This window comes from Mauremys mutica, unplaced genomic scaffold (assembly GCF_020497125.1).
Source record: "Mauremys mutica isolate MM-2020 ecotype Southern unplaced genomic scaffold, ASM2049712v1 Super-Scaffold_100036, whole genome shotgun sequence".
NCBI classification, from domain to species: Eukaryota; Metazoa; Chordata; order Testudines; family Geoemydidae; genus Mauremys; species Mauremys mutica.
Window position 1 is genome coordinate 7,860,480 of NW_025423256.1, and position 16,093 is coordinate 7,876,572.

General features: G+C 46.0%; 1 non-coding gene across 1 annotated transcript; it reads right to left on the reverse strand.

The window, feature by feature from the left end:
• Positions 1 to 458: 458 nt before the first annotated feature.
• Positions 459 to 531, reverse strand: TRNAI-AAU. Its single transcript has one exon. It is a non-coding gene; the product is annotated as a tRNA-Ile (tRNA).
• Between the last annotated feature and the right edge of the window lie 15,562 nt (positions 532 to 16,093).

Here is a 16,093-nt window from a genome sequence, read left to right on the forward strand (position 1 = left end):
TCCGCAAAAGATTCACCAAAAGGTGGGAAGAGCAGACACATTTGTTAAGGCACTACTGGGAGCTGCATCCCTAACTCCACTTTACCTGGCAGGTGAGTCACCCAGCTTAGCCACGGTGCGACTCTCTGGGACTTTTCTCCCAACCGCTCCATTTTTCATCAATGACAATCAAAAGGAAGGTGAAATGACATCTGTGTGTGAACATCTCCAGGGAATCACAAGGATGTGTGGCGCAGGCTCTCATGTTGCAGCAATTGCAGTCGAAGCAACCGCCATGCCAATGTCAGTCATAGCAGCGTTTTCATCAACTCAAGGTTTGCGATTTGATTGTTTCCAATGCTTCTCTCAAAAGAAGCCCTTTCCTTAGCAAGCAATGACCTGGATACCAAGGGAGGCCTCTTGTGTTTCCTAGGCAGACACAGGAAAATGTGAGCAGAGGAGACAAAAGCCATACACCAAGGCACCACTGGGAGTTGAACCCAGGATCTCCTGTTTATTAGACAGGTGCTTTTCCAGCTAAGCCATGGTGCCTGCCTGAAGAAGGTATTTGCAACTGTTTCATTTGATGGTTCAAGTCAACACCTGCAAATTCTAAAGTACAGACGTTCCCCATTTCCCTCAAGACTTGCAGACCTTGAGGTGTCTGGCTCTCTGTGCACAGAAAGCCACAGCTGAGTAGACAGAGGGCTTCTAACATGTGCCTCTCCCACCAGTCACTGTGATCATATAATGGTTAGTGATCTGTGTTTCAGTCGCAGCAACCTCGGCTCAGTTCTGAGTCATGGTAACCTTTCCTTCAGCTCCAGACTTCTCATTTGCCACTTTCCATGTGTGGTGGGCTGTCTGCCCCAAACAAGCAGGAGAAAGATTAAGACAGCCTTGAAGATGCTGTGCAGAACCCAGCCTATCAAGAAAGGGCTTATTGGGAGAGCCAATCAGGAGAAGGCTTGCTGGAGCAGCCCATATATAAAGAGGTGCTCAGCACAGCAAGAGTTAGTCACTCCTTGGAGTTTGAGGAGGGAGGATTGGCTGCTATGAAGGAAGGAAGGAGCAGGGAGGGCACCATGATCAGAGTAGTGCTGGGGTAAGGGGTGCATGAGTGACCTCCTGGCTGACTACTGCCAGACTAAGGCCCTGATACAAAGGTGGAGGAAGGTTCTAGGTCTGTTGGGAAATGGTCCAGGGAAACAGATGGCAGGGTTGGAGGTTCACACCTTTTGCCTCAGTATCCACTGACACAGGTGGCTACACCCTGGACTGCAGCCGGCCACTGAGGCAAGTGTCTGGGTAGAGGACATCCCCCCACCCCACCCAGCAGAGGGGAGAGAACTGAGTGGGGCACAGCCAGAGGGCTGTGTCCATAAGAGGACACTGAAGTCCTGAGAGCGACATGGGTCCTAATGATAGAACAGATGGTGGCCAGACGCTACTAGATGAAGGCGCACCAGTGAACCAGAGCTAATTGCTAGGATGGTCAGCAGGAGGTGCTGCAGTGAGGCATGCCCCATGGCACCAAGACTTAGCCGCAAGGAAGGCTCTCTCTGTCTTGAACAAGCACTTAGAAGGATTCTGCTGACAGATCTTTTCTTTTTCTGAAAAGAGATACAAAAAAAGGAGCCAACAGACACACTAGGTTCAGCAAGGAAGAACTGGCAGGCCAAGCCAGGCTCTCCTGATTAGTAGGAAGGTTCTTCAGCCAGCTCTTCACAAAGATCACTATCTAGAGACCTTTTAATAGCCACTGCAGATGTTCACCACAAAAGAGATGCCAAAATGGAGTTCTCCACTGCCTGCAGCCATCACGCTACCAGGAGTTCTGTGCACAGAGAGGCCCCTGCTGGTGGGAAAAGGCTTTGGTAGAGACTCTGCTGACACCACCCGTTCTCATATAGTGTTTAGTGCTCTGTGTTGTGGCTTCAGCATCCACAGATGCCAGTTCAATTGGGGGACATTTTTCCTGTCTCCACATTTGTCTAATGGCTCCTTTCAACACTTGTCACCAAAAAGACCTGTTTCTTTTGCAAGCGATGTACAGCCAGGCAAAGGCAGTCTTCTCCATTTCCTCAAAAGATCACCAAGCTGTGGGGAGAGGAGACACATTCAGCCAAGCTGGATGCTGAATCTCCTCTTTATTCAGCAGGTGTCTGTGAAGGACATAAATCTACACCGTGTAGAGGTCAAGAATAGGACTTTATTACACACAGCGCTGGCGGAGTGGGCTTATTAAGCTCAGAGACACTGTTAATTAATTAATTACAATAGAATATATAGATTTTCGATGGGCGGGGGAAAGTGACAGGCTAGGCAGTTCCACACCCCGGGATGGGTTTTGCAAGACAGGATAAGCACATTAGCCAATGGTTAACAGATTAGATAATGTCTCCACCCATGGTCTCAAGTTAGCAAGTTAACATTTCATTAATACTTTGATAAAATGTTATTAGTATAAAATATATATGTTGAATTCTGATTTGGGATCCATAGGAATGGAGCAACTCCTTTGATTGTCCAACAGGTACATTCCTGGGGGTTAAAGCAAAGAAAGAGTGAAAGTATATGGCAATAAAGATTGTTTTCTGTGTGTCTTAAGGCAGGCATTGGTCTCTTGGATGTGTGGGAAGAATGTCTCCCTAGAGAAGAAACAAACACAATAGGAATAGGGATTCTTTGTTCAGTCTGCAATTCTGAATAAGACACAATCATTTAGTTCTAAGCTCCAACACCTGGCAATTTGCTGACCAGGCCTATCTTAGCAAGCAAGGCTTTCTGTTTACCCCAGCTTTCTCTTAGCTGGTCACTATCTGGACTTTGGGTCTGGAAAAGAACTGGCACAATCAATAGACCAGGTTGTTATATAAAATGCACATGGCTTTGAACCCTTCACATACAGTAATGGCAAAATTCTTGGTTCAGGCTTGTAACAGTGATGGAATAAACTGCAGGTTCAAATCAAGTCTCTGGAGTCTATTCAAAGCTGGGATGGGTCATTCAGTCTTTTGTACAGAGCTTCAGTTTGTAGCAAAGTCCCTCCAGAGTTATGAAGCAGGATTGAAGACAAGATAGAGACGAGGCATCAGCCTTTTATAGTCTCTTGCCATGTGGGCTTTGCTTTCTTTGTCCCAAGGACACTCTATCCAGCACGTGGCATAGAAAAACCTTGGAGTTCTGCCCATAGGCAGGTCCCTGCTACCTTGCTGAGTCACAAGGCGTATCTGCCTTCTCTCAATGGGGCGAATGTATAGCTGATAGTCCTTAATGGGCCATCAAGCAGGCTAGACAGAACTGACACCGGAAGCAGAGCACAAGATTGAAATGCGGGCAGCATAGAGCCAATATTCATAACATCAACTAAAAAAATGATACACATCTAGAGATAGCATCATTATAATCAACCAATCAGAACCTCTACATAGACCCCTTGCACGACACCTTTCTACAATATTGGCTGCAAATATAGAACAGCGGTCGCAATGGTGATCTATACAGTTACAGATTATGTCAATAACGTCACAGGAGGTGACACGGCATCAGTGAGACTGATACTGGAATACTGCCTTCAGCTTTGGTGTCCTCATTTGAAAAAGATGTTGTGAAATTGAAGCTGGGGCAGAAAGAGCCAACAAATGTTGTGAGGTCTGGAGGAAAATGCCTTCTAGGGAGCTATTGAAAGAGCTCAACCTGTTTAGCTGATCAAAAGAAGATTGAAAGGTGACTTCATTGAAGTGTTGAAGTGCCTTAATGGAGAGAAAAGATTGGATATTAAAGGACTCTTTAAAATAGCAGAGAAAGGAATAACAAGACCCAATGACTGGAAGGTGAAAAAAGACAAATTCATTTTACAACTAAGGCACAAATATTCAACAGCGAGGATGATTCACCACAGGAACAAGCTACCAAGGAAAGTGGTGGATTCTCCATCTCCTGATGTCATTTCATGAAGACTAGATGCCTTTCTGGAATGTCTTTGCCCCCAAAGTAGCTCTTGTGTCCTACAGGAGCCCTGTGATATGCAGGGGGTCAGATTAGATGCTCTAATGGTTTCTTCTGGCCATAAAGTCTACTAATTTCTGAAAAACTGAGCGTAGCATTGGGAGCAGCATCTGATGTTTTCCTGTCTAGTCGGCTTGCTGCCTAGAACGAACGCTCCTTGAGTGGGGTGATCCACAGGGAATAGCTCAAACCTCCAAAGTGCCTGGCCAGGGGCAGGACATTGGCACAGCAAGGGAGGGGTGTGGCAGTGACATCACAAAGGCGGTTTGCAGGACCTCAGCCTATTGGTCCAAGGTGGTGGGGAGGTGGTGACCTCACAGAGAGATGCTGACATCAGCCAGGCAGGACAGGGGCGAGGGAAACCTCAGAGACCCCTGTGGCTTTGCTACAGCAAGTCTCCTTCTCCAGGTCTCTCTTTGAGGACTGAGAGAGTATTCGGGTTCACGGACGTGAGCACCAGGAGGAACCTCTTTCGAGTTTCCTCCTTCCCTTGTAGTGATTTTACTAGAAAACAGCCGTCCCTGTTTAGAAGGTAAGAGCCTCCTCGAGGGAAGGGGTGTCATGGGGTGTCACAGTTCGAATGCCGGTGCCCCCCCCCACCCATGTATGGACATTCCCGCCCTCTGCTCTGTGTTCGCAGGGCCGGAGAGCAGCATTCCACGGCAGTGATTTGCTCCTGGCTGCCGGAGCAGAGCAGCAGGCTCAGCTGCCAGAACTTCCTGGAGCTATGAAAGGGGAGAGGCCAAGCCTCTTTAGCAGGAATGCGGGGCAGGTGAGTTCACGGCGGGCATTGTGGGATACTGGCGGAGGCCAGTTATGGTGATTTAATGACCAGCAGCATTTTCACTGGCACTCTGTCACTGTAAGTTTGCTGCAAAAAGCTCTAGGCCTCTCATCGAAGTGGTTTTATTTTGTCACGAAAACAGGGCAGTTTTGTCGCCAGACGTGGCATTGCAGTGTGTACACCAGCCACACCAAGCTGCCGACCAAGGGAGCGTTGTGTGTTCTTCACACACCTGAGCAATATATTTCTGCTGAAACAACTTTGTAGTGCAGACCTGGCCAAAGATTCACTCACACACACAGCTTGCAAGGAAAACGTCACCTGCTCCTCTGCTTTGCAGAATCCAAACACAAGGAAAGCTTGTCAGGTCCTGGTGGAGATGGCAGGGAGTCAGGTGTGGGCAGACACTATGTCTTACACCCAGGCAGGCACCATGGCTTAGCCGGCTAAAGCACCTGCCTTATAAACAGGTGATCCTGGGTTCAACTCCCACAGGTGGTTTTGGGGGCACCTGGTATTGGCTACTGTCAGAGGACAAGATTTAGAACTAGATGGGCCTTTGGTCTAGCCTAGTGTGGTTTTTCTCATGGTTTAAATTACACTCACGGGCACTGATAATAGAGTTACTGAAAGTTTGGGAGTTAGGTGCTGATAGATCAGTGGTCCAAGCCCCTTGTAGACACCCCACTCCCTCTGGGACAGGGGCAGGTCTGAGCTCTCATCAAACGCTCATTGTGGCTGCCAGAACCTGTGAGTGGCTCATTTCCTTTGCACCCTGGGTTGAGTCCTGCTTTGTGCACCGTGTCTGAGAATGGAAATCCTAAACCACCCTTTGAAATGACCAATGCAGCAGGACGTGTCATTGTCCCTGCCCCAAAGCAGACAGACCAATGCAGAAATGCCGTCGAGTCCAAGGTAATACTTCACTGTGGTTTTACCATTTCCACTTGCTAAATTCCCTCCTATCTGCCCAGCCCAGGTGTCCTCTGCCTCAGCTGCTGCTCCCGGCCTGCTCTAGAGTCAAATATGCAGGGCCCCCAGGGGAACAGAGGCTGGGACAGGGCAGCAGCCTGGGTTGGGCTGGACAGATGCTGGGAGTTCTCGTTCCCTGAGAACTGGCCTGGCTCCCTTCTCAACAGCAAACAAATCAATTCCACGCCTCCTCCCCAGAAAAATCAGCCTGGAGCCAAGGGCAGCAGGGGACGATTCCCTCTAGTTCCCCACCGAGGCAGGAGAGAACCCAGGGCCTTTCTAGCAGAGCTTATGCAACCGACGTGGGGAAACCAGCCTTTAATAACAGGCAGTTCAAGTTTAAGCTCAGTGTTTTTAACAATTTTTTACAACCTTAAATAACCCTTCAATCGCAGTGTCACTATCCATAACATTGCTTCAGCCTTATAGGTTCCCAAGTGCAAAACTAAACATCTCTTCAAACACAAGAGAGTGCAGATCAGTCAGTGTTCAGAGTCATGCCACATAAAAGAATTATGTTGTGGTACATATTGGCCTCATCATGTGGCCGTTGCCTTTCCCTCCGCTCTGTTAAAAGTTTTGGTATTTTGCACAGAGATTTTCTTCCCTCAGGAGAGACCTGGGAACCAAGGCTGCCAGACAAACACCTTTAAGAGGAGGCGTAACCTGTCAAAAAATGATCTCCGTCCTTCGGTTCAGTGACAGCCTGAAATGTTACTTATCCCGCCAGAGCCGGAGGATTGAAAGCAGCTACATCAAATCCCTGTGTAGCTAGCAGGAATGAACACAAACATGCCCTGCTATCTGAAGAGATGTTTAGTTTTACCCTTGGTAAACTAGAAGTCTAAAGGGAAGGAAGGTGGTGCCATATATAAAGAGTGAAACACAAAACAATTATCATAGTTATGCCCATAGTGACTGCAAAATATTTCTATATTCTTCTCATTAGCATCAGTGTATTATTTTCTCTGGCGTCTATACATTGATTATACCTTGACCAAGAAATTTGAATCTTGATAAAATAATCGACTACCCCTGGTTAAGGCAATGGACTTGATACCCACTCGGGTGTCCCTACACAGGTTCAGGTACTAACAACAGTGGCTGCCTTTTAGCAAGAGTTCCTGCCCATTTCCCTTCCGTCTGGAGCATGATTAGAGTGTGTTTGTGGTTAACAACATTGCTATAGATTGTTGTTCATTCCCCACACTGACAATTCAGACCGTCCCGTTCCTATTCGAATCTCCACCAGATCATGCCAATAGCCGGAGTCAGGATTTCTCTGGGGCGCTGAAATGTTTCAGGGGGTTGGTGCATGAACTCAGCCTTGCATCCATCCCTGATGTTTCATGGACTAACAGCAGCAGTGTAAAGAAAGAGCTGATCCAATATCTCACTCTCAGAGGTGAAGGTGGCCTCGTCCCGTCTGCATGACCATTGCCATTGCAGGAGAGAAGGTTTCAATGGAATCGAATGCGCTGGTTCAGACAAGAGACACACGGAGGTTTTGCTGTTCATGGATCGGTGCAAAGGAAATTGTGTCTCTGTGTGAAATTGAGGAGGGAAATGAAACGTCCACATGGTGGCCCAATGCCCTAAGGAATGTGGGTGATGGACTCCGGCTGGGAAATGATTTTACAGGATCAATGTATTGCCCTGATTAAAAGCTCTGGCTAAAAGGCAGCCACTGTTGTCAGTACCTGAACCTGCAGACTATATAGTAAAATTGGAGTTCTGCTTAGCTATACCTTAACCAATCATTTTACTGAAATGTAACTTACCAATCCTAACATATTGTAACATGATTATCTAACCAGTTATACCCCACTACCTTAATTGCTTTACACCCAACAAATTAATTATACAGCAGACAGAAACAATCACAGAACCAGACAGAGATTATACAGACAAGCAATAGGAAAGTGGAGACTACAGTGATAGAACAAAGAAATGAGGATTTCAGACCCCAGCTATTGATAAGTGAGTTGTTGCCAGACGGGATGCTATCATGGTAGAGGTTGTGGATGCTGGTTGCTTAACTGTCTGGCCCCCAGGGCAGGATTTTGAGGGTCTCAGAATGCCAGCACCCATCTTTTGTTCGCTTAAAACGTGAGCAGGGAGATTCCAACACCGCAGAACTCATGGAACTCCAGGAAACGTGTAACTTTAGGTCCGGGTGAGTGTGCCTAAAAATCAGCTGTGCTGGAGAAGGTCTCTAGGAGTTGAAAGAGATGTGCCATCTTGGCCTCCCTAAAGAGTGTCATCAAACATTATGAAAACTAGGGTTGATAAGTCACATTCTTTGTAGCGTTAGGATTGGGGACTGGTCCAAAGTGCCAGTCTTAAGACTCTTTTTTCCTCTCTCTTGGGTGTTCTGGTTTCTGCATAGAGACGTGGTTTCAAATCCCACTCCTGACATGACCATTTTCTTTTATCTGGAGAAAATGGCCTCACTTCAATCTCCTTTGCAACAATACAGCACCATTTGTTTAGCTTTTCTATTCCAGTAGTTGTGAGAGAAGTTCCAAACTAGGGGGAAACAGGGCCTTTTCTCTCGACCGATCAATTTTTGTCTTCCTTCATTCCAAGCCATTTTCTCAGATACAGCCGTATTTCCCACTTTTTTGTTCAGCGTTCTTTGCTTTTATGAAATTTTAGGGTCATCACTTAATTGCCACACAACTGTACTTATGCAGTGAAGTGAAACACAATATTTTTTGGATATTCTTGCAGAAGAGTTTTGCTTTCTGACCTGGAATTGAACAGGGGCTACCCAAGAAAGACAATGCTACTCCCTTTTCTTGCCTCATCCGAAAAAACATACATTCCTGATGCCCTTTGTTTCCTTGCCCTTTTTAGGGTAAATTTACACTTCTCAGAAGTAGAATCCTTTACAAAACCACTCAAAATCTCAGCAGTGTCGTAAGCAATGGCTTCTGGAAACGTGCCCAGCTTTTCTTTAATTTGGTGACACAGGTCCAGGCAAGGGACTGGATACAGGCCTGGATCAGAATCTTCGTTACCAGAGCTAGAATTTCTATTTAAAAAGAGCTATTTTTCTGCAACTATTAGATTTCCAACATTGATTTCATTTTATACACATTTTGAGCATCTATTAAGGATAAATTGAACAAAAATACCACTTCTCTTTCCTCAACATCTGCATCATGAAGGGGAGCATTTCGAATATGAAAGATCTTCTGTGGGGCATGGGTTACAAAAATGCTTCGGGAACCAAATACATGGGCATTTTGCCAAGTTAAAAATCACTTAATGTGGAATTCTCTCCCCAAATCATCTGAGAAAATACTGACTTAAATAATTGAACTCCACTGTGATCATATGCACTTCCCTCAGTTAGTTGGGGTTCTGCTGTTGTTCACCATTTCCGAATAGAGATTTTAAATCACTGCTGTTTCTTTGTTAGCATGTGCAGTAAATTGGAGAGTTCTCCACTGTTGACAGAACTGCACTTGAACTGTCATCATGGAGGGGTGGGGAAAAAGCAAAGCTGAAGTGACAAATGAGGATTTTAGGAAATGGTCATTTGTCTTCAATTCTCCAAGAAATCTGAGCTACGTCCTATCGAACTGAACTAATATCCAATTGGGTGAGCAAACAGCCTTCAGGAAAGAGAGAAACCCACATCACAGAGAGACAGAATACATGGCAATGAAAGTATCAAGAGAAATTCCAGAGCAGGTTACATCTGATTAGTTAGAATCAGGACAAGAGATTCTCCCATCACATTCTCCTCTGATCCATTCAAAGCAGCTTCACTCAGCACTCTCTCAATAGTCAGTTATGTTATTTACAAAATTGTAAGTATCCCAGCATCCCATAATGGGGGACAAAATAGTCCTCTTGCCAGAAGTGGCTTTACCAATAGATGAAACCTGGAATTTAAACGCCAAATAATCACACTATGTTTGGGATCCATTTAAATTCCCCTTCCAGGTCTTTGACACTTTCATCTCCAGTCATAGCGACTCTGATATAGGAGGAAAGAAATCAAAGCATCATCTCCAAGCACAGACAGCTGAGAACTCTTCCTCACATGACATTTTGAGAAGTGGAGGGATAGAATGTGATGAAAATAAACTCTGCACAGAGAAGCCAAAATGTAACAGTTCTGGAGTGATGGGGAAGGAGGGAATCTCTGAACCACCCCCTCTCCTTCCAGTGTCACAGAGGCTGAAATGACACTTTTTTCCCCTGCTCCTCTTTATTTAACTATAACATGAAAACTTCCCAATGTAACTGCTCTTCAGCACAACCCAGAGCAACGTGAGAACAACTGGCAAGGATACAATCTGCATCATTGGTGACGCCAACAATCACTTTGCAATAGGAGGAATGGTATAAATGTGACGCTCCCTGGTTCCTCATAGGAAGGGCACACTCCAATTACTTGTGGGATAATTGAGTTGATAGAAAGGACAAATGGGCCCACCTCAAAAGAAGGCAAACTACAAAAGGCATAAACGGGCCACTCATCTGGCCAAGCTGAGGGATAACAGTGCTGCAAACAGTTCAAACAGATTTTAAAAGTTACTATGGAACTTTTATCAGGAAAAGTATTAAAGAAAAAAAAATGGATAGCCCTAGAGGGTTTTATGGTGTTCATTGCCTTTGCAGATTCTCTGATGGCTAATATGGGCTGAGTTCCAAGAGGTTTTCCCACACTCACGGCATTCACAGGGCCTGTCCCCTGGTGTGGATTCTCTGATGTCTAGAAAGGTGTGAGCTGTTAGTGAAGTTTTTCCCACACTCACGGCATTCGTAGGGCCTGTCCCCTGTATGGCTCCTCTGATGTCTAGAAATGTTTGATCTTTGAGTGAAGCTTTTCCCACACTCACGGCATTCATAGAGCCTCTCCCCTGTGTGGATTCTCTGATGGGTAAAAAGGGCTGATCTCTGATTGAAGGTTTTCCCACACTCACGGCATTCATAGGGCCTCTCCCCTGTGTGGATTCTCTGATGAACAGAAAGGGTTGATCTTCGAGTGAAGGTTTTCCCACACTCAAGGCATTTGTAGGGCCTGTCCCCTGTGTGGATTCTCCGATGTCTAGAAAAGGCTGATCTGTGAGTGAAGCTTTTCCCACACTCACGACATTCATAGGGCCTTCCCCCTGTGTGGATTCTCTGATGTTTAGAAAGGTCTGAGCTGCTAGTGAAGTTTTTCCCACACTCACTGCATTCATAGGGCCTGTCCCCTGTGTGGATTCTCTGATGTTTAGAAAGGTCTGATCTGCGATTGAAGGTTTTCCCACACTCACGGCATTCGTAGGGCCTGTCCCCTGTGTGGATTATCTGATGTTTAGAAAGGTCTGATCTGCAATTGAAGGTTTTCCCACACTCACGGCATTCGTAGGGCCTCTCCCCTGTGTGGATTCTCTGATGAACAGAAAGGGCTGATCTGTGAGTGAAGCTTTTCCCACACTCACAGCATTCATAGGGCCTGTCCCCTGTGTGGATTCTCTGATGTCTAGAAAGGACTGATCTTTGAGTGAAGCTTTTCCCACACTCACGGCATTCGTAGGGCCTGTCCCTTGTGTGGATTCTCTGATGATTAAGAAGGGCTGAGTAGTCACGTAAGTTTTTTCCACACACTGTGCATGTATTTTTTCTCTTTCCAATGATGATTTCCTGCTTTGTTGTGGTTTCCTTGAGGTCCTTCTGAGTTCCCTGAGAGGAAATACGTTTACCCATTTTCACCCCCGGCTGGTTTCCTTGTTCTCTTTCTGGTCTGTGCTGAATCTCACAGGATTTTTCCTCCTCATGACTCCTGGACACATGGCTTTTTGATCTTTGCAATAATGCTCTGTGTTTATCCACTTGCTGAACATTTTTCTGCTGAGAATTCTGCTCCTCTTTCTCACATGCCATTGCATCACCTGCTGTGAAAAAGACAGAAACATCAAACAGGGATGAAAAGTGAAAAGCCAAAACAAACTAAGTGCTGGAGGGAGGTCAAATAAAAATCACAAACTGAACTCCCCCATACTCTTCCCCAAAACAGGAGAGAGGAGGGGATCAATTTGGCTTTCAAATCCCATCCAAATACGCAGGGGGAAGGGAGGAAGCTACTGCTGGTGTCTGCTAGGATCTACGGGAAGCCATGAGCTATAGTTACCCTGAGGATATGACCCCTGCTGGCAACAATAATGAACTGAGACACCTCTCAAGGGCTTGGTAGGGCATCCCAGATGTTTCCTTCAGGCACTTTCACACTCAGAGTTGGTTTAATGTTTCCTCACCTCTGCAGGGAGATCTCAGGGTCTGTTTTCCTTCTGAACCCTGCAGGTCTGAGACCCATGGCTCTTCCCCTTGTTCCAGCTGGGAGATCACATCAGGTTTGGAAAATGGAAACCCTGCTCAGAAGAAAGAAAACAAAGGAGTTCCATTGATTTCATAAAACTTTCTCATAAAAAACATTCTATTAATTTAACTTTAATACTTAGTGTGACCCGGTGTGCCTGGGCTGGTCCTCACTGAAAATGCCAAGACCAGGGCAGGCTGAAAAAGGGAGAGCAGAGGCTCCCGAAACTGGTGGTTAACACGGAAGTTAAACTCACCAACCAGTCACCAACTGTGCTTCTGATCCCCCACACTGGTTATCGAGAAACTGAAAAAAGAAATCACACGGCCCCCTTTATTCCATCCCAGTTCTCTGACTCCTAATCAGCACCTAGGTCCAGCACAGTGAGAGGTTATTTAAAAACTCTGCTCACATAAACAAAGTGTTCTTCTGACCCCAGAGTCAGTCACATTACCAGGTCAGTATAGGTTTGGATCTTACTCAAAATACTACGATGCCAGCCAATCGTTGGCATCTAAACTAAAGGTTTATAAGCAAGAAAGCATCTGAACTAAAGGTTTATTATAAAAGAAAGAAAGAAAAAGGGAGTTGTTAAATGGGAAAGCAGTCAGACACATTCAGAAATCTATACATCTGGTTCTTAGCAGTATTGGTGAGTTTCTGGCTTGAACGGCTCTCTGGTAAACATCCACATTATTCACTCCTTTGTTCAAGCCTTCAGTTTGTAGAGAAGTTGCTCCACAGGTAGGAAGAGGAATTAAAGACAAAATGGAGATGACGCAGCTGCCCTTTATATTCCTTTTGCCAAGTGGCTTCTAATTCCTGTGTCCCAAACACAAGCTTCACAGCACATGGCACGGAAAAGCCTTGGCATTCTCAGTACACAGTGTGATACAGCGTGGCCAGAGGGCAGCAGGAGAGGGTTAGAAGGGAGCCTTATTCCCTGCAGAGGGAAGAAAGTTTGCTATAGATGAACTAGAGCACCTGAAGCCAATTAGAGCACCTGCAGTCAGTCACCTGATAAAGACCCTTGCTCCAATCAGACAGGGAAGGAGTTGGAGCAGAGGGGATTGGTATTGGAGCAGAGAACAGTTTGAAGGGAAGCAGAGGAAAGTTTGGAGAAGTGCTGCAGTGGGCTAAGAAGTCCAAGACCCTAGGTAAGGGGTACCGGGCTTGTACAGAGGGAGGGCAGGAAGCCCCCACAAGCTGAAGGGTGGGAGCGGGAAGTAGCCCAGGGGAAGGAACCATCAGTTCAAGTGGTTCACCACTATCCTCAGGGCCCCTGGGCTGGGACCTGGAGTAGAGGGTGGGCCCAGGTCCATCCCTCTCCACTCCCCTCCTCTAGGACACTAGTGGGGCAGTTAATATTCCAATTCAGGGGCAAGAAATGGTGCTCTGACCCCCCCCCCCCCACAAAGAAGAGAAAGCAGGAGACCCATCATAATAGTGCCGGCAATTTGCCACAACAGGCATAACCCTGCATATCTTGCTGACTCACTAGGCATATCCCCTTAATCCTTTCAATGGGTTCATTGTATGGCTGATGACTCTGGCTGGGCCATCGAACAGGCTGGGCAGGGCTGATGCCAATATATCTGGGGGTGTCACTCAGAAACAATGCACAAGTCTGGAATACAGATATACCCCACATATCTGTAACTCACAATACAAAGATAGAAACAAGATTATCATACGTGGAAACTCATAACATTTTCACTGTCTCCTTACATGGCATATATAGCACAATTAATTGCAATTTCATCATATTGGTATTGTGATGCAGCAGGAGAGTGTTAGCAGGGAGCCTTATTCCCTGCAAGGGGAGGAAGGTTTGCTACAAATTAACTGGAGCACCTGAAGCCAATTAGAGCACCAGCAGTCAGGTGATAAAAAACCCTGCTTCAGCCAGACAGTGTGGGGAGTTGGAGTAGGAAGGTTTGGTTGGAGCAGAGGGCAGTTTTGAAGAGAGACAAAAGGAAAGTTTGGAGGAGTGCTGCGGTGGGCTGAGAAATCCAAAAACCCTAGGTAAGGGGCACCTGGCTTGTGTAGAAGGAGGGCAAGAAGCCCCTCCACAAGCTGAAGGGCAGGAGAGGGAAGTAGCCCAGGGGAAGGAACTGCCAGTACAAGTGGTTCACCACTAACCTCAGGGCCCCTGGGTTGGGACCTGGAGAAGAGGGCGGGCCCAGGTCCCTCCCTCTCCACTCCCCTCCTCAAGGACACTAGTGGGGTAATTAAAATACCGATTAGGAGGCAAGCAATGGCGCCCTGAACCTTCCCCAAAGAAGAGAAAGTACGAGACCCAGCATAACAGTACTGGCAATTTGCCACAGTATTTATAATAAAATAATAATAATATAAAGTGTCTCTCAATTCCATACAGTGTCACTTAATAAACCAGTCAATTCCCAGGACCGGTTCCTCAGCTGTTTGAAGATGCCGAACACCTTGCTTGTGAGGGACTAGAATACCCACATATATGTTGGGAACACACAGACACTGTGCTAGTCTGTTCCCCTATGTTCACTCTTCTAGAAAATTATGATCAATTTTGTTCATAGTATGTGTCAGGGCTGAATCCCCACTCTGTCACTCCGAGTGCAGAAAGTGGGGGCCCGACAGGATTCTACAGATTAATTTGTGCCACTCTAGGCTTGTATTAAAACCCCCAAAGTTACAGCTTTTCTCTGACCTTGGCTTGGTAAATGCTGCCACCACTCAAATGCAAAACCCCCCCAAACCCTTGGACCCAGGAAGGAGCACTTGAGAATTCTTCCCTCTGGGGCACCCTCAAGCCCTTTCACCTCCCCTCTGGGAAAGAGCTGAGAAAGAAAACAAAGGAAATTAGCTGTGGCTACCAGCTAATCAAACAACACACACAAATCTCTTAGGACACCAAAAATCCAATCCTGTTCTTAAAAGAGGTAAATTTTAGTAAAATTGAAAAGGAAAACAATACATCTGGAACTTAGGCTTCTGCTAGATCTTAAAAGAAAATGTTTGTAAGCACCCAAAATAGCTTTCTTGGGGGTTCAGCTTAAAGCTTACAAGCAAACAAAAGCATCTGGGATAGCACCGAGTAGATCCAAAAGCCAAAATAAAAAATAAACCTGATTGTGTCTGTCTAAACATTCCTTGGCCAAATCATTTCTTCTAGGTATGGAAGATGAATTTTCATACCTGCTTCAAGCCATAAACAGCATTGCTACTCCGTGTCGCCTTCTCCGGAGAACAACAGACAAAGGGAAAGTTACTTTCCCATTTAACAAAGTTCTAGCCTTTCCATTGGCTCTTTTGGTCAGGTCCCCAATACTTTTTTTTTTTAAACCCTGTTGGCTTGTTAACCCTTTAGAGATAAAGCAAGCAGAGAACTCGCACCAACAGGGATTTTACAGCCAACTGGCTGGCTGGGTGTTTATAAAAGGGAGATCCCTCCCCTCCCCTTCATTTATCACTGTAGGGCTTGTGAGGTACCATTTGAAAAGACATAATCTACTGAATAGCCTCCTGTTACAATACAAGCAGCAAAGAATCCTGTGGCACCTTATAGACTAACAGACAATTAGCAGCATGAGCTTTCGTGGGTGAATACCCACTTCTTCGGATGCAAGTAGTGGAAATTTCCAGGGGCAGGTATATATATATGCAAGCAAGAAGCAAGCTAGAGATAACGGGGTTAGTTCAATCAGGGAGGATGAGGCCCTATTCTAGCAGTAGAGGTGTGAAAACCAAGGGAGGAGAAACTGGTTCTGTAGTTGGCAAGCCATTCACAGTCTTTGTTTAATCCTGAGCTGATGGTGTCAAATTTGCAGATGAACTGAAGCTCAGCAGTTTCTCGTTGAAGTCTGGTCCTGAAGTTTTTTTGCTGCAGGATGGCCACCTTAAGATCTGCTAGTGTGTGTCCAGGGAGGTTGAAGTGTTCTCCTACAGGTTTTTGAATATTGCCATTCCTAACATCTGATTTGTGTCCATTTATCCTTTTCCTTAGAGACTGTCCAGTTTGGCCGATGTACATAGCAGAGGAGCAT